The sequence below is a fragment of the Lissotriton helveticus genome, chromosome 2_1 (genome assembly GCF_964261635.1).
Source record: "Lissotriton helveticus chromosome 2_1, aLisHel1.1, whole genome shotgun sequence".
Taxonomy (NCBI): domain Eukaryota; kingdom Metazoa; phylum Chordata; class Amphibia; order Caudata; family Salamandridae; genus Lissotriton; species Lissotriton helveticus.
Window position 1 is genome coordinate 1,684,733,700 of NC_136059.1, and position 25,058 is coordinate 1,684,758,757.

Consider the following 25,058-nt stretch of genomic DNA (forward strand, 5'->3'; position numbering starts at 1 on the left):
AAATGAAGGAGTCACCCTCGAAAATAGCGTCTGAAGCGTCTAACATTTCATCTCGGTAGTTGAACAGGATTGGGAGATTAAGTGACAGGCGCCAAAGCTGAACCACCGAAAATGGGCAAACAGTGACAAGAGCAGAAATCAAAGAAAATAATTGTTCCCCAAATGAACACAGAAGCGTAATGTTAACAGTAATTGGGTGGTAAACTGTGAGAGGAAACCAAACACAAAAAGGAGTGACAAAGAGCAAGGATTAACCACGACTCTAACCCTTAGCCTGGCTGACATGACCTCCACCATGACCCAAACTCAAATGTGAACTAATGTTATGTTACACTGACCTCTACCATAACCAAGATGTTGTACTTAACCCACTATCATCGCCTAATTTCAGCCCTACTCCTATCTCAAATCTTCACTTTTACACTTACCTTGACCCTCATGAAACCCTACCCTTTGCAAATGTAAACTGGTCCAACCCCCAATCATGATCTTATCACCCTTTTATACCAACTCAAATGAAGTGTTTTACTGTGATTTTGCTTTTCATTTGATTGTTTTTTCAGTTTGTTTTATCTGAAATGTGTTTTCTGAGGAAAATGGAATCAAATTTCTGAATTCCATCATTACACCTGTTAGTGAAACAGATGTGGGGAAATGGCCACTCATGGACAGTAGATATCTGAAATTCTACCTACCCCTTCCATTCAGTGTACAGTCAGCTGCACCTCAGGGCTAATATGTACTCAAATTCTCTCCTCTGTGTTGTCTAGTTATGTCATCATGCACACATTTACCATTCTTCCTTATGTTCAGCACGTAATGCAACACAAGGTAATATTTACTCTGGTCCAGCTGACAGCCACAAGGCCCTGAAGCAAAAACCCTCCTTGCGAGTGTCAGTCCCCTGGCCTCAGACATGTCAGAGATATCTACTGAACTCTGTCAGCCTGCATTTCCACAGAGACAACTGCAAACCCTTCCAGTGAGAACAGTTTCCACCTTCCTATATGAAGCACCAGTGATGTTTCTAAAACAAACCTTCATTTTAGTTTACTATAACACATGAATAATGTGCAAAACTCCTGCTCCTCCCCACACAATGTACAGTAAGGCAACAAACATGACTATTAAATTCTGCATCATAGTACTAGTTTCACCCACCCACACACATTCTTTATCGATAATGCAGTTCACTTCTTATGACAGAGATTGGCTCGCTATCTGGGTGATAATTGCAACGTCAATGGAGTGAATTCTTGAATTAATCTCAGCCACTGGAAATTCTAGTCCATTGTTTTCACCCACCATGCCACTCTAGACAGATACCTTCTTTAGGAATATCTGTAGGCACCCTGCTCCTCATGGAAACAATCCATCTCTGACTGCTAGGTGAGGGGCCCCCCTGCCTTACAGAAAGCAAACAAGCATTGGCAAAGACAATAGGTCTTGCTTATGCAAGCGCTATTGGCTTTGCCAATGTGTTTTCGCCGTGTTTTATACCAGTGTGGCTGCTGCTTAGCTTGGCAAACAATTAGTGGTGTAGAGGAGAGCAATGTGCTGTGGAGTGAAGTAGAGTGTTATGGAGAGGAGTAGAGTAGTGTGTCATACAGTGGAGTGGCATAGAGTGCCGTGGGTTGGCACACTGTAGAGGGGAGTGGTGTAGAGTGTCGTAAAGTAGAGGGGCGTAAAGTGATGGATTGGAGTATAGTGTTGTGAAGTAGAGAGCCATGGAGTGAAGTATGTATGGTGTGGTGGAGCACTGCCATTACAGACAACACATTTTCAATTGAAATAACCTTTACATTTGCATAGACATACATTTTACTGATAAAACTATACAGCGAACAAAGGATAATGCATGGAAATTGCATCACCTGTTTATTGTTTTGTTTTGAAATTATTAAAATATTTGATTCCTGCACACTTCAGAATTACAAAAAAGTACTTGATTTGGGCTTTCCAATTTCAGATAGATTCTAAAATATGTGCAGTTAATTTACAGACATTTAAGTTTTGTTAGGTGCTTGAAAAAAAGCCACCCCATTTCACACCCCCAGATTGTCATATAAAGCCTCGTACTTTGAAGACAGAGAACGAAAAGTAACCACCAAGGTCCCTCGGAAGTCAGAGCCTGACATCTGACCTCTGCATTTGAACGCACAGCAAATGTGACAAGACAAGAACAAAATGTAAAGGCCTGTTTACAGAAAGTGAGAACTCATGGAAGAATACAGTATAAATACGGGTTATGCCCCACAGGAGGGACAAAGGAATGCTGGCTAACCAAAACCAGCTTAAGACAGCAAATTGAAAGCAAGCAAATGTGAGTTACAAGCAAATAAGCCAATGGTAAGCAGTGGGCAAAATGCATTTTTATGTCAACTGTTAGAAAGTCCCCAATAAGTTTTTAGCAATCAGACAGCTGCAGTGTCTGGTAGGCCTCAACCTAAAAGGGATTTGGCCCCAAGGGCCTCTTCAGTAGACTGCTGCTCGAGTCCAATGAGCATGGGACCCATGTCTCGGCATACCCAATGCACTTATGCAATCCGGGTGACTTTCCCAGTACAATTCTGCCATGGTAATAAAACCAGTCAACTGCTTAAGTATAGGATGGAAGAATCTACCAGCTCCCAACTACACCTTAGAGTCGACCACCCTAAAAAACCCAAAAAAGGGTGAGCAGCAGAAGGACGTCTACAGCTAAGCTGTATATTTTCAGAAGAAAATAAAAGGGAACAGGCAGACTTGAAGGCGGCAGATTAATTTCCTGCTCCGGGCATCCTCCCAGTTGGCTCAAAGGAGTTTTATCTCGAGGTTTAACAAACATTCGAAATGGTAGAGCACTCTGCCTGATGGACCACTGCGGGCCAGAACTTTCTCCTGTGCAAAACTCTTGTAACTGAGGACTTAACATACCTCCATTTTTAACAGCAAAACAATGAATGAAACTCAGGGTGTGAGAACAAGGCCATTAAATGCAGTTAGGAGAAAGTAATTTGATGATATTTTTTCACCATCCTGGATCGTTTTTGTGAACTCTGACAGCATAGTCACCAATTTCCCCAATCACCCTGAGAGGTTGGAACTTCGACATCTCTTCGGTGTGTGTGAGGGTAAATTCACTCTCACCGTCATCAAACTTGAATCTAGGGGTAATCATGAATTTGTTGCCATTCTACCTTAAGCTTAGCATTAGAAAGACTAGATTAAATGCGTCTCGTGACTTCTACTGCACTTCTGCATCATCAATCTTGCTGTTCTTCCAACCTCATCCTCACAGAGCAGCGTTCAGTGCTTAATCGTCTTGCTTGGCTTTCAGCCACTCTTCCTGTTGCAGACAACTGGCATTGACAGCAGAGCTTTTGAATAGATCAAGAGAAAATATTAAATACTCTTCGTTTCATCTGACAAATCTTGTTTGTTGCCAGAATCAATAGGCAATCTAGACAGAAAACCAGCCCTTCCATTCTTGTTGCTTGGAACATACTCTGCTGTGAGGTAAAGTAATACCAATTTAATGCAGAGCATTCCTGGTATAGTTTGTTTCCTATGCGACTGGCCTTCTCATAAAATATATATGTTACATACAAGCCAGGCCCGATTGTCTGCCAACATGAACACACTAATACATTAGAGTGCACGTGCGACAGACTTGAGGCCTATAAACTTAACTAATTGCGTGAATGGTAATGCTAACAAATGTGTGCTCCAGAACCATATTTTATTCTGAAACTCCATGTTAACATTGTTCGAATCACAGCTACAAGGTGTTGTGCAAATCTGACTTGGGAAGGATTAAGTAAAGACATTTGCTTGCCATTGGCACACTTCTGCAATAAGAGGCATTATTAGTATAATAAAGTGGCAACATAAGAGACAACAAAAAGAGGATCCCTTCTCCACTCTATTAGTCAGTGGGGAGTACGGGATTGAGAGATGCTAGGTTCATGGAGAGGTGGAACACAGACCAGTAGCTGAGTGGACATGCCGAATGATTGAATTAGGACTGTAGGCCCATCAGCCACAAACGGTATGCAGAGAAAACTTGACCATTTTAATAAAGATGAGTTCGATAGTTCAGACATGTTGCCGCATGACTTCTATTGCTTATGCAAATTGAATAGAGGTTACACTAACAGGGTAGGGATGAGTGATGAAATATGTCCGGGCGTTTCCAGCATTTGCCCTGACTACAGTCATGACCATTCTGATAAATAAGATTTGTTGGTGAATTAGGCATAATAAATACCCTATCATCGTAAAATACCAACTATTGCATGAGTCAACTTTTTCCAGGAACCAGGTGCAGATCCGGTTGCAGATGAAGGATCTTCCACAGGTTCTGTCTCACTGCTAAGACTCCCAGTCTAAGAGCACAACTCAGAGACAAGAATAGGGTTCAACATGTAGAACACAACTTGCTTTCTTCCTAACACCCTGCAGGTTTAGAGTACGGCACCACTCAAAGGTAATGGAGATAGCCGGGGGAGTGGGAATGTGCCTGGTCACCAAACTTTCTAAACAGACATTCTTGAGGCAACATCCAGCACTGGAAGGTTCTTGCCCGTCACGTGCACCAGATTATTATTTAGGGTAGGTGTGCTTCACCCCAGCACACACCAATCGCCCTTCGAGGCACACAATGTAGTGATGGATTCCAACATGGAACATAAGTTACAATTCAGGAAAATACTAAAGCGTGTGTAGGGTATTTTTTCTCCCAAAGCCATTTCCCCCTACCTGCCTCCTGTGTTCCGTTAACATGGATTCAGGCTGTATCGCAAGACCTGAACAGGGCATCATACCAAAATGTGCTCTGTAACCTTAGATCTCAACAACTACCTGAATTAGTCCCCGCAGCGGATGTCTGTCCCTAAGCAATAGAAATGCAACGTTGACCTTTTAAATATTATTAAAATGTGCTGGGGTTGCTCTGAGAACGCACCCTTTGTTACAAAATTGTATAAACCTTTAAGAAATGGGAAAGTGCTCTGCCTTCAAGGATAAGTCAGGGGTGCAATTTCGTAACAAGCACAACTACCATCTCCCCCCACAAGTGTATTAGAACTGCACAGGGCAATTCTCACATTCAGCTTTCATCAGTAGCTCCCAACACTGCAAACACCCGTAAATCGAACAACTTTTTGTCAAGTATGCTGCAGCCCCCTGTGCTCTATCTTACACAGACACTGGAGGGTAAGAAGGTACAAGGGGAGAAGTTTCCTGCAAGTTAATGTGCAGCATTCGGAGACAATGTATAAGGATAGGTCAAAACTTCCCACTAAAGCACCATGCAAACATCTATAGCTCCTGGATTCTATTTATAAAAACCTATTTAAAACAGTTATAATCTACACACATTAACCCACAAGCTGTATCTGTGTCGATGCATATGAAGCTCAGATTCACATTCGGTCACCCAGAAAGCATCTTATTTGAGAACTCTTCCTAGAGACCCATTGTTGACTGGTAAAGATTACCATTCACATTACAAAACTGGAAAAACATCACGTCTAGGATTGTCTCTCGGGGTCGGAGAGCTAGCATGTGGGGAAGCAGAAAGCAAGGAACTCCATGCAAACTATCATGGACACGAGATCTCAAACAGTCAAGCCAAGCCGTACATGTGCACCACATATCGCCAGCTCAACAATTTCATAATCGCGTCATCATGTCTTCTTTCCATCAAGCTCAGGATTCTCCTAGATAAGACCACCAGAATTTCTAACTGAGGCAAAGCGCTGATAATTATGTCTCATTTTATACAATACATATTAACCCCCCTGTGGGAATTCTGACAAAAATAAATAAAACATAAAAAAGTTCCCCAGTTAACCTGCAATAACAGTGCAGCCATCCAATGGCAAATAGAAGTTTCATCCTAGTGATGAAACTGGTTCAGACCCATTTATGGTGCATGTGCATTTATACAAGAAGATGCCTGTTAACCACAAATTCATTCATCTTTATATTGTTCTTGGATGTGATAGTGTTGTCTATTTTCCAAACTTGAATTTCAACAAGACCGTGGAAAACCGTAAATCTAGAATCGTACAGTCAGCAGTGACTGCCATCTTTTAGGAGCACAGGGCAAAATGTCTATCTTCTAAGGTAAATTTACAAAGCGGTGGATTGCCCTACTCCCAGTACTGACCTGCACCCCAGGGTTAAGACCCTAGTTGGATCCAGTCATCCCAACATTGCACGGCTCATTATTTCCTTGCTTCTAAGGTTGTTAAGAGTGCCACAAAATAATGGGTAAATGCACTGGAAAGCTTGTCAACCAAGAGGCTAACCAGACATGGCAACTCATGATGCTGGTTCACTTTAGCATGAGAAGTAACTGAAACCAAATGTTCTTCCTCGCGATCAGTTGCAGCTGGTACTTTTCACATATGTGATAGAAGCAACCAAACTGATAAAGCCTGTTTAGACGACTTCTAAAACATGCACTAGGCAGGAGACCGGGCATGATTAGGAGAAACACTCGAACTGCCCTTGTAATCTGAAGGTGAGCGGACAGGTCAAGTTGGTTAGATGGACTTGCGGTTGCTCTCTCGGAGGTCTGTAGGTACATATCTATCTGAAGACAAGTATGAGGAATGGGCTTTGGCAAGAGGCTATAAACCTGCGCATGGGAGACAATCAGCACACCTGAAGTGGTCTCGGACATAGGAAGGTAGTAGGTTGGCATGTATGGCAGCACTCAGGAGGAGGCCCAACATGAGTACATGAATCATTGCCTGGCTATGATGGCACCAGATGCACACTTATTATTTTGTTTTGATTCAGTTTTAGGTCATGGAATACAAAAATGCCTTTAGATTGTGCACATCTGCACTATAGGAGGAGTCTGGAAGAAGAAGAAAACAGGTAGAAATCGTTGAAAGCATGACTTGGAGATGGGTTTTCAATGCCTTCGTGAAAACACACAAATTTAGGGGTCTTCTAAAGTCCTCCACAACAGAGTTAAAAGTTTGGGGACAAAAGAGGACAAACCTTCAAATCAAGTTAGTCCTTCTTAGTCAGTGGGCTCTTTTAGGATAAATCTGGTTATTGAGCGATACCTGGGCACACCCCAGAACATGAACATTTGAGGCTGTCAATAGGCATTTGAGGCCGAACCTAGACATAAGAAGCAGTTCCTATGATAGGAGTATGAATCTTGTGCCAAAGGCATAGGCACATGGAGCTCATCTTGGGCAAGGGATAATGAACATATAAACATTATGCAGCACATTAGAATATAAAAGATGCTTCTGGCCATAGACAGTAGTTATGCCCTATGCTGGTGCATCATGTTCCTATAAAGGGGCATCGTCTGCCCCTGTAAAAACCACAGGCGGCTGGAGTTGGGCATAAAAAGCTATTCCTGGCATAGGATGACGGTCAGTGCTTCAGATGTCCCTACACAGGCCCGATCCACTCATCTGTCAGTTGTAAATCAGAGTACTAACAAACAAACAAAGCAATATTTGGTACAACATCTAATTGGAATACTTTATTTATAGACTGCATGTGTACACAAAGGCATCCTAGGATTGAGACAATAGCGGCAAAAGTGAGCAAAAAGGGCAGTGGGACTAAAGAGACAGAGCCGTTTTTATAAGCTTCCTAAATGAGAACATTCTAAACGTCTTAGAAAAATGACACGATGATATTTAAGAACAAAATTAACTTAAAAGCTGCTATTTAGGTAATGCTGATTCGAAAGTCGATATTGTCGGTGCTAACTCATCCTTTGTCATACGTTGTTGCTACTGTGGATAGTATATTATGGGAGCAGTTTTATGATCGATATATTTTATGACTATTATCCTTACGTGAAACTATGCATTTAATTAAAAGCAGTAAAGCAGTCATTATCACCAAGATCAAATGTATTTACTGGAGTGCCCTTGCACAGTATACTTCGTTTACATACTGTCTCTATGTGTTTTTATCTACTCAAAATTTAATGGCCGCAATGCAAACTCTGTGAAGCGCTCCTATACCTGTGGGTCAAGTTTGCGCTATATAAAACCCGATAAAGAAATAAATAAATGCTGTCGGAGGACCAAGCCTGGATGAGTAAAGAAGGGCTGTGTCAGCTGCATGAACCTTAAGATTCCTTTATCCTTTGAGATTTATCTCCTGTCATATCCCGAGGTAAGACTCTGTTAAGGCCTGAAATTATTACTGGATGTGTAGAGCTTCTTAATCTCTTCCTGCTCCTTCCACGTAGACGGTTCATAACAGTAGAGGCTTGAAAATTCACTCAGATGAGCCAATGTAGGAAAAAAGGAAGCAGGGCCAAACCGGACAATTGGTCCTTCAAACATATATATTACTGCTGTAAAAGGCAAGGTTTGGCCCAATATTACTTCTCAGAAAGTGAAGGACAAGCCCGACCTTTCTTGGTGAGAACTTGGCTCCATCGTCAGACCCTAAAGAACAGCCAATGTTTCAGGAATGCCCCTAAAGAGCTGCCTGCCAAACGTTTTCCGGCTTCCCCCCCCCCAAAACCCTTGAGAAGAAAAGAACAGATGAGGAATTAAGAGAGCGAGAGAATACGTACAGATGTTTGTTTCCCAAAATCCTGAAACTCGATCATGCTATTGATCGACTTACCTTTAGGCGATTCAGGAACAATTGCGCTTCTATTAAAAAAAACAGGTTTCCCTGACAGTGGGATAGGAAGAACTGTACGCAAGAAGCCTCGCTTATTCAACTTCTAGGCATATGCATGTGGGAGCCCCAACTACCTATATGACACCACTGAACCCTACACACACACACACCCAGCAGCACTGCAGTTGGCACAGAATGAAATGTTGGCTGTGACCTTATAGTGATGTGCCTATCAAGACGACAGACTATTATTGCTGATGAGTGGGGGGAGGGTAGTGGTGGGGTAGGTTAAACACACATTCTGAGGATCCGCCCCATCAATGGCTGAGATCCATTTATACGCAAGACTGCAACAACACACCTGGGAGGTAGACTGGCACCTCAGGAAAATGTAGGTTGGGAAGAGGTATACTGTCAATACTTATTTACTTATCATTGTGGTCAGAGATTTATCAGAAGGCACATCTTTTTTCTCCTTTTCGGGACAGCGTCGTATTGCACATCTGCCCAAAGTGGTGGTGGACAGACCACAATGGGGCTGACAAACCGACTCACACCACACTCCATTAGGCGAGGGGTAGAAAAAGAATGCTTGGAAGCAAGAAAAGAAATAGTGAACAAGCACAGGGACGCCCCAACAGGAAACCGTTATATTTCTTCGAATTTGCTGATTTCTGCCCGTCTGTATGTGCAGCTAGAGGTTAGGGTTTGCTGGAGACTTTGAAAACCTCTCCCTCTGAAATGGGAAGACCCTACCTCTGGGCTGGCGAAGCCTAAATAACCAGTATCCAGACCACCTCGTTTCATGGCTTGGTTAGCTAGCTTGAGCATTATCATCAGTATGCTTTATACATTTTCTGAAAACAAAGAGGAGTTGGAAGACCGAACTGAATAAAAAGATCCGAAAGAGTTCACTAGAAAAAAACAAAAAGAAGACGGACGGCTCTTTAAACTGCTAAATACTCGGACTGCACAGGAAATCCTGCAGAAAGAGAGGCAAGTAGGCAGTTTTGAGAGGGAGACTAGATAAGAAACCTCGCTGACAAACAGCTTGAAGATGAAGAGAACTGTGTCTAAAAAGTTATTTTTTTCTTTTTTTAAGTCAGCTTTTGTGCATCTAGTCACATTAACCCAAGCGGAAGGTGTACAGGTAGTAAGTATACTCGTATAGCAGGAGTTGGTCCATTTGTTCATTTAAAGGCACTGAACCTATATTTGCTGACAAATATCTACTTCAAATTGCTAACAAGGAGGGCAGGATGCAGTGCCCTGCAAAAGAGTATTAGGTCAATCAGGCCGTAGCGCAATACCCTTCAACTCAATCCATGGACAATAAGGCGAGTTACTAAGGCAAATAGTTGTTCCCTATTCATTAGAAGGAGACATTAAAAAATAAATCTTCGACGAAAGCCTCTACCTGATGCCTCATTGTGAGGCGGCATCAAATGACATATGGCTAGGACTCTTGAATACTGGAAGCAGGGGGATTCCAATGCTTGATGAAACCTCTCCTGCAATGCACCCAAACATCAAATGCTTCTTAGATCGACAGCTGTTGCTTCTATTTACTTTGCATTAAACGTTAGGAAATTCTGCATCACTCAACTGGGACACTTCCATCCAATCACTCCTCTTGCTCTCCTCTCTACCTTCCTACTATCCCCTTTGTGGTCATTCACAAGTGAAGTCAAGGACTCTCTAGGACAATGGCAGATCTCAATAGAAATGAAGCAACGTGTGTCAGCGTACAATGAGATAGATGTGTGTGCCCGTGAAACACCGTTGGCACAGTCGACTAACTCTGGAGAGTGTCTCTCAGTGGCTTTCCCCGTTTACGGATTGAAAGTAATCAAGTGCATGTAGCCATGCAGGTCAAACATTGCAAGATACACAAGAGTCCATGAGAACTTGCTAAGTCCAGGGTTTGTCGGCAGAGACACCCTGCTGCACGGTACTCGGTCTCCATTGCTCCCACAACAGGCTCATCATGGAAGGCTGCAGCAATATGAAGAGCCCCCTCTTTCAGCACCAAGATAGGGAAGGCTAGCTTCCCTTTTGCAAAAGCTCAAGATCTCACTCTCATAATAACTATTTGTCTAATCTCTTTCCACCTCAATGAGAAGTTATCCGCTTTGGTGGTTCTTTGAAAATTTGTGACAAAAGCATGCCTTACAAATACTCAACATATATAAGCTGGATGCAGTAAACGAGGTTTTAGTGTCCGACTTAGAACTGAAAACGTGGGATCAATGCAAGGATCTTACTGTGATGCGTTCCAGACTCCACAGTGGTGGCTACGGCTACTTTCCCCAAACTCAGCCGAACGGACGCGAATGCGAGTGGCTTCCTCATTGCCTAATTGCCCGATTCAGGCTAGAGATGAGCGGACAGGACACCACAGGACCTGCTTCTGCCACAAACTGAACAGTCACCTTGGGACCAGCTATTGCTGGTCTCTAAAAATAGCAGAATAAAGTTGGTTGCTGTCACATTCATCAGAGCATTTGGGTCAGTGTTGCACACACACTGTTGTGTCCTTTTGATTCGCAATTTTTTTTAGTGAAGTATCAGGCATAATTCTGAAATGATGCAGTAATGACTTATGGATGACAAGAACAGGCTTACACCTGGAAAACAATGTGCACTTGAAAATGTTATCTAACACATCGACCCACTGAGCATCAGGCGTAAACATTTACATAAGGTAAATTTATCTGGTGATTCCTGATCTTAAAGGTCTCTGTCCACAGATCAGCAAGCCCCTGCCTACAAACTCTGTCCACTGCTCCTGCTAATCCAAATAACTATGTAGCAATGAAAATACAAATTTATGTTTTCTAAATTATGCCACAATCACAAATTAGGTGCCACAATGGGACACATTCAGTAGCCATATTCTTTTGTCATTTAAACACACAATCTGTTTGTGCAAAACTATCACCTTGTTAGTCCACATTTACCACCTGAACAGATAAAAAAAAAATGTTTGCTGAACTCTGTAAATGATGGCGCAAATGGTGGATTAAGTAGCAAGTACAGTAAATCCATAATTATACAGAAAAGACTGTGGCAGCAGAATCCCAAAAGTGGACCTGGTCTAACCTAAGCCGCTCTTGCTATCCGCTCTCTAAACAGCAGCCCTGTTCTGCTATGAGAACTTTGAAGTCTTGTGGTATATAAATAAATAATACCGGATCTATTTTTGAATGAATGAATGAATAACAGATAGCTCAATAAATAAGAGTCAAGATTCGAGGTAGTGGGAGTTTTTGCAGGTTTAATACAGCATAAGGACAGGAACAGGACAACCTGCATAGGAATAGGATGACAGGGCCCAGCAGCTGCTGGGGCTGGGATGAGCGCGATAACTTTTAATAACAATACACGAGCATATATACATAGCGCAAACACATAGCATTACATTGCAGTAGGCGTAGCAGTGGGTGGAGCAGAAGGCGTGACGCGTAGCAGTCGCGAAAGATAAGGGATAAAGAAGGCGTAACTCAGACATGTGATGCGAACGTAACAGAATATGTCATGAATGGGCGGAAACATAGGAGGGGGCTACCTAAGGAGCCGGGACCTCTAACCTGGTGGTGCGCGCAAACTGGCAATGACGTGTTACTAGGAGAAGCTGGGGGGCTATGAACTCTGTGCTAGGAGCAGAGACTAAAGTCTGGAGGGTCGGAGCGACATGTACCTAAACCCTATCTAGTATCTGATGTTTAGGGAACATGTTGATATAAACTAGAAGTCATGAGGGGAAAAGCTAACTGACTCTAAGACTAGAGCATGCATTTATTCTATATGTAGTGCGTGATGAAGAATATTAAATGACCATTAAATACAGTATTTCTCTTAACATGGAGCCGCATAGGCTAGACAATGACGGAAACTATTGATGCAGTTCAGTAGCTTAGGAATGCAGAGAAGGAGGACTAAACTGATAGCTGGAATCATAACATAGTCTTGGCAGACTCAGAGACTGAGCCAAGCTGCACCGGGCACTGCGAGGCAGGAAGTAAGTGAAAGGTCGAGGATACAGGTGGGGGCTGGATCGCTCCTCAGCGAGGCTTCAGGAGACAGGGGCTGAATCTGATGTCCGGGCCCTGTTGAGGCCTGGAAACGGGGACTTTATAATGAAATAACGTGCACACTGAGAAACGTGGCAACATAACTTTACATAGGCCTGACACTCATATTACTCATGAGGACTGGGAAATGGCATATCAGAGGTGGACACAACTATAATTGCGTCTTGAATCGGACATGGGGAATAACATATGCATATTGGTCATGCACACATAACATATGATGGATGACACGTAGGGACACAGAACATGGCAAAATTTACTTTTCCACATTCCCTCCTTGTCACTACGTTTCCATCAGGAAACATCAATATTCATGATACCGTCTATCATTTCATACAGTACCATTTGTTCATCTCGAATTGTCTTGGAACGAGATTTAGAACGGGGCTTGGGACTAGGAATACAAGAGGTAGCACACATGCCGCAAATCGCAGGGCCACATTGTATACAGAGGCAGCAGCTGAATATGATCGCTACTGCGATACCTAGAAAGGACAGGACTTTCCATCCCCAGGCGGAAATTATATTCCAGAACCAACCGGACCATGTCCAGGTGCCTGGATCTTGGTATAATAGATGGGCTATTTTATGAAGTCTGGTTATAGCTGAATAAACAGACGGCGCGTTATTTGGAATGAAAATGCAGCAACTAGATCCGATAAGTCTACAGGCCCCGCCCCTATCGGCCAGTATGACGTCAAGGACGAGACGATTCTGGAGCACAACAATTCTCATAAAGGATTGCTCTTCGGTTAAGTTACCTAGAGCGGAGGCAGTCTCATCTACTACAGCTTCAAGGGTTCTTGTTAACCTACGGATTAGCTTACTGTTTACAACTGTACCTAAATAAGGGAAAACACCTTTATCAATATCAATGAATTGCTCTGCAGCAGTTTCAGTATAATCGACAATCGGGAGGTTTCTCTTGTGTCTGGTATGTACTAGGTAGGAATTCCTATGGTAGTCAGGTGGGGCTAGAAAAACAGGTGGCAGTAGGAAGGCAATGTAACAGGTTCCCTCCCAATCGAGGGGCAGACGAGCATATGCAGTTTGACCACAAACAAAATAAGAATGACGTGAAGCTTTAAAAATAGATTTCCCACTGTCACCATACTGGATAATAGTAGTACAATCACTATGTCCTACGTGTACAGAACCATTTTTTCTGACACATAATTCGCCTTTGACTGGTAGTACTGAAATAGCAGGTGAGTCTGGAGTAGTATCAGACTGAACATTCAGGACCATGAAATTCGAAGAATAATTACCTAAATTGTACACTTCATTTTCTAGATCTAAACCTGTTCTGTGGGGGAAACCTTGCTTGTCTGGGAAACATGTGCTGTTAAGAGAAGACATATCTGTTAAGGATGACGTTAACGTGGACCATGCTCCACACGAACCATTATGTGAAAAAGGATAAGGAAAAAGTGGCAGAACTCCCTTCGACGTCTGGAAAGGGGGGAGTCGACCACACACCCAACAATTAGTGGCATTGCTGGTCTGGTGTGAATAATGCAACATACGGATGAAGGTATTGTTACGCATAGCGAGGCGGTAGGACAGTTCATGAGGGGGCAGATCACTAAACGTGTGCTCTACTGTAACATTAGAATGCTTATTTACATGAGGAACTGGGAAACACAGGAAAAATGCGTAACTAGTGCAGGAAATCATTATGCTGATGAATAATATGAAACTCAGAAAAATGATACATCGGTTTGAGTTTTGACTAACTCTCTCACTATGGGGGTCTATTTTATACATGTCAGAAACAGTCTAACCGTTTCACCTAGGGGAGGACTTAGACAATCAAACTGACTGACTTATTTTACTAGACCGTAGTTTTTGCTTATACTCCTGCTGCGGAGTTTTCTCTACCAAGGGAGGGGTTGTATCAATGTCATTTGCGGGACAGTCCTTAGGAACAATGTTTTGACAAGTCTTGATATCCTGGGAAATGTCTTTAGAGACCGGCTTTAATCCGTAGAATTTCTTGACGTGCGAAAGGTGCACCCAGCCGCGGCGTCCTTCCAATTTCACAGCGGTACGGGTGGTGAGGAGGACCTGACGGGGCTCCTTCCAACGTGGCTCCAGCGGACTTGATCTGTCAAAGTTCCGGACGAGCACCATCGAACCTGGAACGATCTCATGCGGTGCCACCTCGGTATTGTCTGGAAATGTGGCGGCAACCTGTGAACGACATGAGTTGAGGGCAGACATCAAGGAAGCTAGGTAATCTGTCAGCATATTACATGAAACATCAGTAATACTTCGGGGTCTAGGAGTACCCCACATGTTAGGGGGGCGGCCGAACACGACCTCATACGGGGACAGACCTGATCTGGAATGTGCGACCATGCGCATATAAAACAAAGCGACTGGCAGAGCTACTAGCCAGTCCACACCCTTGTCTTTACATATTTTAGCAATTCGAATTTTCAGAGTCTGATTATGTCTCTCGACTAGACCGGCTGCTTCAGGATGGCGTACACAATGGAACTTCCACTGGTACCCTAACAACAGGGAAACGTGCTTCATCAACTCAGATGAGAATGGCTGACCGTTATCAGAATATACGACTCTAGGGAGTCCATATCGAGGGAAGAATTCACGAACCAACTGCTTGGCAGTGGTCGCGGCTGTGTAATCTGGGACTGGATATGCTTCTGTCCATCTGGACAAAGCGCATACAACTACAAGGACATACTTGAAACCTCGACATCGCTCCATCTGAATATAATCCATCTGGAGGACCTCAAAAGGGTGGTCAGGGGGCTGGAATCCCCCTTGTTCCACCGGGACACTTTTACCTGGATTAAACTGACAACATATCATACAGGTACGGACTTTCTGCTTGGCTGCAGCTCGTAAATGCTTGTTGAACCAAATGTTCTGGATACTATCTAACATTGCTTTCTCTCCTAAATGTGCTGGACTATGTGCGGTATTAATGATGACTTGAACCATAGAGTCGGGGAGAAACCATGCGGTCCTACCCTTTGTTAACCATCCCTGATCTGTCTGGACCCCTCCTTGTTCGGACCACTTCTTGGTTTCATCGGGAGTAGCATGTAACTGGATATCTATGACATCTTGAGTAGGGTCCTTAACTGTCATACATGTAGTCGGATCTGGAGTGTGTGTCATGTTAACTGGACTGTCTAGAGCCTGTGCTGTAAGCTTGGCTGTGCGATCTGCTAGATCATTACCTTGAGAAATAATGTCAGTAACTTTCGTATGTGCTTTGCATTTCATGATAGCGATAGATGTCGGTAAATGTATTGCATCTAACAGAGCTTGAATAAGGAAACCATGCTGAATTTTGGTTCCATGAGAAGTCATGAAACCTCTCTCCTGCCAGAGCACTCCAAAGTCGTGTACAACTCCAAATGCGTAACGTGAATCTGTGTAAACATTAACTTTCAGGTTCTTGGCGTGTATACAGGCTTGTGTCAGAGCAACTAGCTCTGCTGCTTGAGCGGACAGGGTATCAATACGGTGTGTCTTAATAACTTCAGTGTCAGTAGTCACTGCATACGCGGCTACTAGTTCTCCTGTACTAGTTCTCATACATGAACCATCCACATAAAGTGTCAGGTCGGGATCTGGTAACGGAATATCTGTCAGATCTTGTCTTGGCTTTGTCGTAATGTTGACTACTTCCACACAGTCGTGTGTGGCAGAATTTGAACTAACTGATGGTAACAGTGTAGCAGGGTTCAGGATGTTGCAGCGTCTGATTTCTATGTGTGGTTGGAACAGTGTCAATTCATAACCTGTTAAACGTGCAATTGTCAAGTGCTGTGTTTGTGTTCGATTTAAAAGAACTTCCACGGAGTGTGGAACGTGTACTGTCAAGGTATGTCCTAAGACTATGGAATCACTTTGTCTGATAGCTAGTGCTGTGGCTGCAACTGACTTGAGGCACGCAGGCAGAGCCTGGGCGACTGGATCTAGTGTGCTAGAAAAATAAGCACAGGGCTTGTATTGTCCTGCTTGATCTTGTGTGAGAACAGATAATGCTGTACCTTCGCGTTCAGTGACGAAAAGTGTGAAAGGCTTACTGTAGTTCGGTGTCGCTAGAACTGGAGCTTGACATAAAGCTTTCTTTAACTCGTTGAAACTAAGTGTATGTTCAGATGTCCAAGGGAGAACAGTCGATACGGCTGCCTCCTGTGTCGTTAACTGTATCAGTGGCTTGGCTAGAAATGCATACTGAGGAATCCATTGTCGGCAATAAGAAGTAAGGCCAATAAAAGCACGCACCTCCTTCTGGGTCTTGGGCTGTGGAAGATTCGCTATTAACTGGATACGGTCTGGTGTCAACTGCCTACCCCTCTTGGACAGTAAGTGTCCTAAGTAGACCACTTGCTGGACACAGAATTGAAGCTTCGAAGGGGACACCTTGTGCCCCATCTCGGCTAGGAAATACAGAACCGTCAGTGACGCTCGCTCGCAGTCACGTTCAGAACGGGCTGTGATCAATAGATCATCAACATACTGGAGCAGGGCAGTGTCAGTTGGCATGTGAATATTATCTAGTTGTCTCTTGAGTGCTTGACTGTAAATACTAGGGCTTTCTGTGAAACCTTGAGGAGCTCGTGTAAACATATAGCTCCTTCCATTTAAACAAAATCCGAAAAGAAACTGGCTGTCTGGATGAATAGGAACACTAAAAAATGCGTTCTTAAGGTCGATTACTGTAAAGAACGTGGCTTCGGAATCAATGGCTGTCAATAGGGAAGAGATATCTGGGACAACTGGGTACTGCGGAATAATACATTTGTTAAGTTCCCGTAAATCAATCACTAATCGATATACTGGGGGTGCATTTGGATCAGTACGTTTCATGACTGGAATGATCGGAGAGTTACATACGTTGGAGTCAGTTTCTACAACTACTCCTTGAGCCATGAGCTCGTCTATAATTTTGGACAAGGCTGCTACAGCCTCGGGTGGCAATCTATACTGCCTGATTCGTGGTAACACTACACCTGGTTTGAGAGTCACACGATGGGGTGTGATTTGCATATAACCTACATCAGTTGGACCTTGCGCCCATAAATGCTGCGGAACTTTAGACAGTCTGGAATCAAAATCTCGTAATACATAGTGACCCTTAAAGTCACGTAGGAACAATCGTATTCCCTCTGGGGAACAACATATAACGGCACCTAACTCTTTCAGTGTCTTAATGCCTAATAGATTTTCTGGACATGACTTAGTAAGTAACAGATCAGTAGTGCGGGACAATGGACCTACTTCTAGAGTGACTGGCTTTGAAATCTCATTAACGATAGGCTTTCCTGAAAATCCAAGGGAAACATTTCTTGAGCCTGAGAGCGGAGCCCCTGGAACTTCGGCATGACTAATTGTGGTCCTACTTGCCCCTGTATCAATCAAAAACTTTCTATCTTTCCCTAATACTTGACTGTGAACATAGGGACCTTCTTGATCTACAGGTATCTCGATGAGAGGCAAGCCTACCTCCCTCTCTAGGCTGTTTCATGAATATGGCTGGTACTCTGGATACTCAGACTGTGCATACTGGTACATCTGCGATGTAACATGCTGTGTTGCAGCAATAGGCTGCGGTACTGTAACTGTCTGTTGTGCATTCTGTGGCTGAGGAATCTGTGAAACTTGTTCCTGTCTAGGCGGACGTGGTCTTTCTTTAGTCTTACCAGTAGCTATGTTGTGTTTCAGAACTGCACACTCATTTATAAAATGACCTGGCTGTTTACAATAATTGCAGTTCCCTTTAACGGGTGTTGCAGGATGACTGGCTTGATTCGGACCCCTCTTCTGACTGTCTTGAGGAACAGATTGTGCAACTAGTACTTTCATTTTCGTGTCTTTCATACGTTTTCTCTCGTGTTCTTGCTCTTCCCTGATTCTATTCTGGTGGTACTGGAGCATCTGGAGCATCTGGGACGGAGTATTTGCTTGCCAGGTGCTTTCGACTTTCAAAACTCGATTTTTAACTTGTGGGCTTGAATTCTCGACTAATTTAGTAACGAAAAGGTGAGGGTATGACTCACTACTTGTCTTGAGGCCACTGTTGATACTAAAGCACTTTTCAAACCTAGAATAAAAATCACTAATATCTTCATCTTGTTTCTGTTTACAGGCTGAGATTGCATCCCAGTCTTCTTTTCTAGTTGTTAATAATCTAGGTAAAACTTGAATCAATAATTCTGGTAATTCTTTACATTTCTCTCCAAGACCAGTACCTGGTACACGTATCTTATCTTCAGCTTCTAGGACTGCCCAATCTATCTTTTTCTCTCCCACCTCCCATTCTTTTTCCTTTAGCTTTTCATACACCCCTGCGGGTAGCAGAACCTTTAACATTTTAATGATATCTGGGTAAGTGTATTCTCCCATACGGAGCATGTCTTTTAATTCTCTATGGAACCCTGCTGGATCTTTGTCATGACAGGGAATTAATTTCTTCATTTCGAGGAGTTCCATCTTTGTGATCGGAGTATATACAAACACTCGTTGCATTTCGCCACCCGTTCCTCTGACTGGGTGGACTTCTCGTAACGGATTCTGTCTGTCTATGTAGAATGATTTACTTTCTGGGGGTGAGACATGGACAAAATGCGGGTTCAAGAAGGTTCTATATTTGTGACGCTGTTCTAGAATGACACTAATTAAATCGGTACCTAGACCTCTCCATCTATACTGGAGTAACTCGTTCAAGATATCATGTAACGGGCCTGGATCAGAATGTTGACCCTCATACAGAGTAATGAGGTGCTGGATCATATACATACCCACCAGTCGCTGCTCGGCTGGGGGCATTTTCAGAAACATTTGTGCCACTATTTCGTCTGGAAAAGTGGTAGGATCAGTAATCCATCGGACTGCTGATCGGGCTAGTTCTTGTTCATGCATGGTACTTAATTCACTGTAACCGATTCGTGATTTCAGAATGTGATCGGTAGCTTGAAATACTTGTTCTAGGGAACCTTGTTCTGGTGCTGGATGATGGAAAATTGGCTTGTGTTCTAGACGTAAATGGCGATCTGGAAATCTAGGTTTTCCTACATACGCTATTCTGGCGGTATTCTCATCGTCTTCCTCTTCAGGATCAGAGGTACTTTCTTTCTCGCTTACTTGTGCTGCTTTACGTTGTTCGTGTATCTTTATTATCTCTCTACGGATTTTCTTGTACATACTTTCCATGGCACCAATGGTATTGTGCTTTCCTTCGGCTATATTATCACTCCACTTTGTCAGAGTTTTCATTTCTTCCGGGTCTTTAGACGGGTAATCTTGTTCTCTTATTAGACAGTTAATTAAGAACTTTAATATCATGCGCTGAATCTCGGCTTTCCTTTGAGACATGGCATCACTAATACTTTGTGGGTCATCCCCTGTACGGATGAACCGATATATCCTGTCTAGATCTTCTTTCATATTCGGCAGGGTGACTAGATACTCGGTCACTCTCCTTACGCGTACGGAATATAAAACCATATTAAACTCGCCTGGAACTGGGTCATAGACACATTCACCAAGGGTTTGCCTGATCTCTGCAACAGACTTATTACTCTTGGGAGTACGCTGTGATGCTTGAGCATGTAATTCGAGTGCTGATAAACGCTTGTATGGCGGCGGAGTTTGAGGAAGACCTCCTCCTGCGGCCCCTAAACTAGAATCATCAACTGATGCTTTCCGTCCTGGCAGGGTCGGTAATTGTAACGTGGGCTGGACTTGTATGGCGGGCTGACCCGGGGGGGCTATTAAGGGCACCCCGGTGTCTGGAGGAGCAGGAATTACCTGGTTTACAGGGACTGGCGGAGTGCGAACAGGATTTGCATATTCGGGGACTGTGTCGTCCAGATAGGACGAAATAAAAATATCAGCTGCGGTCGGTTTGTGACGTAGCTTGGTCGGAACTAATGGTGGCGGGAAATTACTGGATGCCTCTGGGGTCGCTTTTGGCAAGCCCTCAGCAAGAAGAGGATACATACCCTTAATGAGGGCATTCCTCTGTCTGTCTGATTGCTCAGTTCTAACTCGTTCACCTATCTCGATTAATTCTCTTTCTTGGGCTCGTTCTTGGGATTCTCTACTTAGTTCTGACTTTCTGATTTCTCTTTCGGTTCTTTTATGAGCTTCTTTGCGCCATAACTCGATGGCATCTTTCTGTGATTGTCTGGCTTTCTTTTTCCATAATGCTTCTTCTACTCGCATGATGCACTCGGCATCCCATGTACCCGATACGGGCCATCTATACTTTTCTTCTAACTGTTTGGTATACTCTACCCATAAATCTAGATACAATATGGCACTTATGCCATGTTTCTGATACATAAAGTGACCTGGACTGTCCCTGGGCGGGACGGGAACTGCTGCTTCCAGCAGACCCTTTCTAGTCTTTAACTGACGTAACTTGGAAAATATGGGCATGACTGAACTGTAATCTAGACACAATACAATACACAATAAACACGATACTTATTTCCCATTCATACCACGACATTAGAATACATGAAAAACATTTAAAATAACAGTTCGAACAGAATACTACCTGGAAATACTGAGAACAGAACACGTGAATTTTCTCGAGAACAGAAACTGACTAGAACAGAAACTAGATGCACTGCTGAAACAGTACGAAACTTACCGGTCTCTTAAAGAGACACGTCAGGACCCGTATCCACCGAAGTGAACACTTCGTTTGTGGGACTGTGTACCACCAACCCACAGACCAGAGTCAATTAAATTGACCCTGTCTAGATACCACCCCAGTAACGGTACTCACCGGGCAGCAAGAACGGAAGGCCTCGGACTGGACTGGACTGCTACGACGACGGACGACGAACTTCGGACTTCAGTTACGGGTGGACCTCCGGATACCTCGGACCTTGGACTCTTGGCTTGGGCTCTGGTCGGGACTCGCCGCGTTCCTCCACCGTCTCGTCTGGATGCTGGACCGCCTCCTCCGTCTCCTCCGTGGGCCTGAGGGATACTTGAGCAGAAATATCTGCCACTGCGCAGAAGAGTTCCGTCACGACTGCAGAGGGTCAGGGGCCCGGCGTGGCTTCACCGACGCGTGGGGAAAGGGCAAGTCCCTGTTCGGGCGCCATTATGTGGTATATAAATAAATAATACCGGATCTATTTTTGAATGAATGAATGAATAACAGATAGCTCAATAAATAAGAGTCAAGATTCGAGGTAGTGGGAGTTTTTGCAGGTTTAATACAGCATAAGGACAGGAACAGGACAACCTGCATAGGAATAGGATGACAGGGCCCAGCAGCTGCTGGGGCTGGGATGAGCGCGCTAACTTTTAATAACAATACACGAGCATATATACATAGCGCAAACACATAGCATTACATTGCAGTAGGCGTAGCAGTGGGTGGAGCAGAAGGCGTGACGCGTAGCAGTCGCGAAAGATAAGGGATAAAGAAGGCGTAACTCAGACATGTGATGCGAACGTAACAGAATATGTCATGAATGGGCGGAAACATAGGAGGGGGCTACCTAAGGAGCCGGGACCTCTAACCTGGTGGTGCGCGCAAACTGGCAATGACGTGTTACTAGGAGAAGCTGGGGGCTATGAACTCTGTGCTAGGAGCAGAGACTAAAGTCTGGAGGGTCGGAGCGACATGTACCTAAACCCTATCTAGTATCTGATGTTTAGGGAACATGTTGATATAAACTAGAAGTCATGAGGGGAAAAGCTAACTGACTCTAAGACTAGAGCATGCATTTATTCTATATGTAGTGCGTGATGAAGAATATTAAATGACCATTAAATACAGTATTTCTCTTAACATGGAGCCGCATAGGCTAGACAATGACGGAAACTATTGATGCAGTTCAGTAGCTTAGGAATGCAGAGAAGGAGGACTAAACTGATAGCTGGAATCATAACATAGTCTTGGCAGACTCAGAGACTGAGCCAAGCTGCACCGGGCACTGCGAGGCAGGAAGTAAGTGAAAGGTCGAGGATACAGGTGGGGGCTGGATCGCTCCTCAGCGAGGCTTCAGGAGACAGGGGCTGAATCTGATGTCCGGGCCCTGTTGAGGCCTGGAAACGGGGACTTTATAATGAAATAACGTGCACACTGAGAAACGTGGCAACATAACTTTACATAGGCCTGACACTCATATTACTCATGAGGACTGGGAAATGGCATATCAGAGGTGGACACAACTATAATTGCGTCTTGAATCGGACATGGGGAATAACATATGCATATTGGTCATGCACACATAACATATGATGGATGACACGTAGGGACACAGAACATGGCAAAATTTACTTTTCCACAGTCTCTTGGGTCAGGCAACTCTACAATACAATTATATTCAAATATCTGTCTGCTGATAGTTCTATGCTCTCAATCCATTGATAATTTATTGTTTTCAGACATTCGCGGTTCAGAAATGTAAAATTTAAATTTACGCCTCCGGTTATGAGCATGCAGCCACATATTTTAATTATCCGCAAACAGAAAACACAATATAATGCATGCACCTAAACTTAGCCAACTCTAATAATTTTGCTCCATGTACAAATAATTGCAACACTTATAAGTAATACTATAAATGAACTCTAGGTTTCGCGGAGTAATGTGCTAACTATCTGTAACGCACTTTACCATCTCACCCAGCCAATTAGACGCTAGAGAAATCTACAATACGGTGGTAAATACAACAAACTGGTGTGTGTATGCATATATTGTAGTCACCTTAGTGCTAAAGGCACACGCTCAAGCAGGATGAGGAGTGTTAAAATAATTACAACTGTGCCCTTTGGTGCAGAATAAACAAATGATAGAACTATTAGCAGACTAATGTACACCAGAATACTATTCCAAACAAGGGTGAGTGCATCAAGGAGGGGGTGGGGAGAAGCATACTGGCAAGAGAGCCACACAATATTTAGCTTCAACGGCACACGAAAACCAAATGTAAATGTCTAAATCTTTACATGCAGCCCAGTGCCTTAGTTTCTTTTTCTTATGGCCTGTATGTAATTATGTAGCGGGGCACCAGAGAGAACTATCAGGTGGAGAGTGGCCAGTAAGATATGCGCTGATCAGCTAAACCATAAACAGGATTCGGCACTCACCTAAATGCCCTGTAAATGCTACAGGAACAGTATGACTTTTGGTTTAAAACAAAAATGAAACACAATACATAGACTTTTTACCAATAACGTTTCTGTCCGGAATGTTAAACCTCTGCACTATTTTTTTTTTATCACAACTGCAGGTTATACTGTCTTTTTCATGGATATTTAGTCAATATTAGAACAGGAACAAACCGATTCTACATCTCTTCTTCATAATACCAGGTTAACAAAAAAATGACACTTGGTAAAACTAGCCATTAGTCTAGGAAGCATTTAAAATGTTACCTGGGTCCAGTGCGGTGATGGAGAGCCAAGGGACAACAAGGACTACTAATGTACACGGCGTGCTCTCCTTCCAACCTGGCGCCGTGGTTACAAGCCCAGTTCCTCCCAGCCTAGACTGGATCGCACCAACCATGCAGCAGCTAACTGAAGTACATAGCGATCTGCAGGTCAAGAAGACAAGAGACTAACGGCTGGCCCGCAGATCGCCATGTACATTAGCAGCATGTTTGCAACACTGAAAATGCCACAGGCTGAGCACATTTTGTTTGAAACGCAACAATCCTAAAACACGAGCCGAGGCAAAAGAAAAAAATAGTACTCCAAAACAAACAAATTGCCAGAAGGGAAATGATACATGTAATAAGGCCGGCTCCAAGGGAGGGAGCAACACAGGAAAAGGAGGGACAAATATAACTGATTCACCATAGAAAAGCAAGGATTTTCGAAGGGCACACAAAGGAACATATGAAACACGATGGTCGTACTCCAAGCCCACTGAGTAGATACGGCATGTCTTGAAGGGACAGCGCTTGTGCTGCCTAGGTGAGACCTAAAAAGGGACTGGTGTGAGTCTGATATGTGTTAACACTTGGTCGGCCAGAACTGTCAGGGTAGCCATGAGTAACCTGAGCGCCAGTTTAGAAATAATTGTTGTTTTTACCTTTTCAACAGCTTCTTGCCGAACAGGACTAAAGCAGCACAACCTACATCAAATCCTACAGGCTATGCCCCAGAGGTGCCCCGTGCATCATCGGCACCCAATCAATCTCCCTCCAATGCTCAGGCAACACTAGTCAAGTGCACCAATTATTTACTAACTTGACACAAACATCTTCAAATTCATTGAGGTGTGAATAGCTGTGCTGCCCATTTTTCTTTTTAGGTGTAATATTTCATACATACATTGTAGGCACTTGGTTGCAGAATTATTTCTCCGAATTCCTTCATTTTGACTTATTT

At 43.6% G+C, this 25,058-nt stretch overlaps 1 protein-coding gene across 1 annotated transcript in view; it reads right to left on the bottom strand.

Annotated features, from left to right (window-relative positions):
• The window catches only part of SNX30 (sorting nexin family member 30), a 244,521-nt gene that overhangs the window by 164,699 nt on the left and 54,764 nt on the right, over positions 1-25,058 (bottom strand). The window lies entirely within an intron of this gene.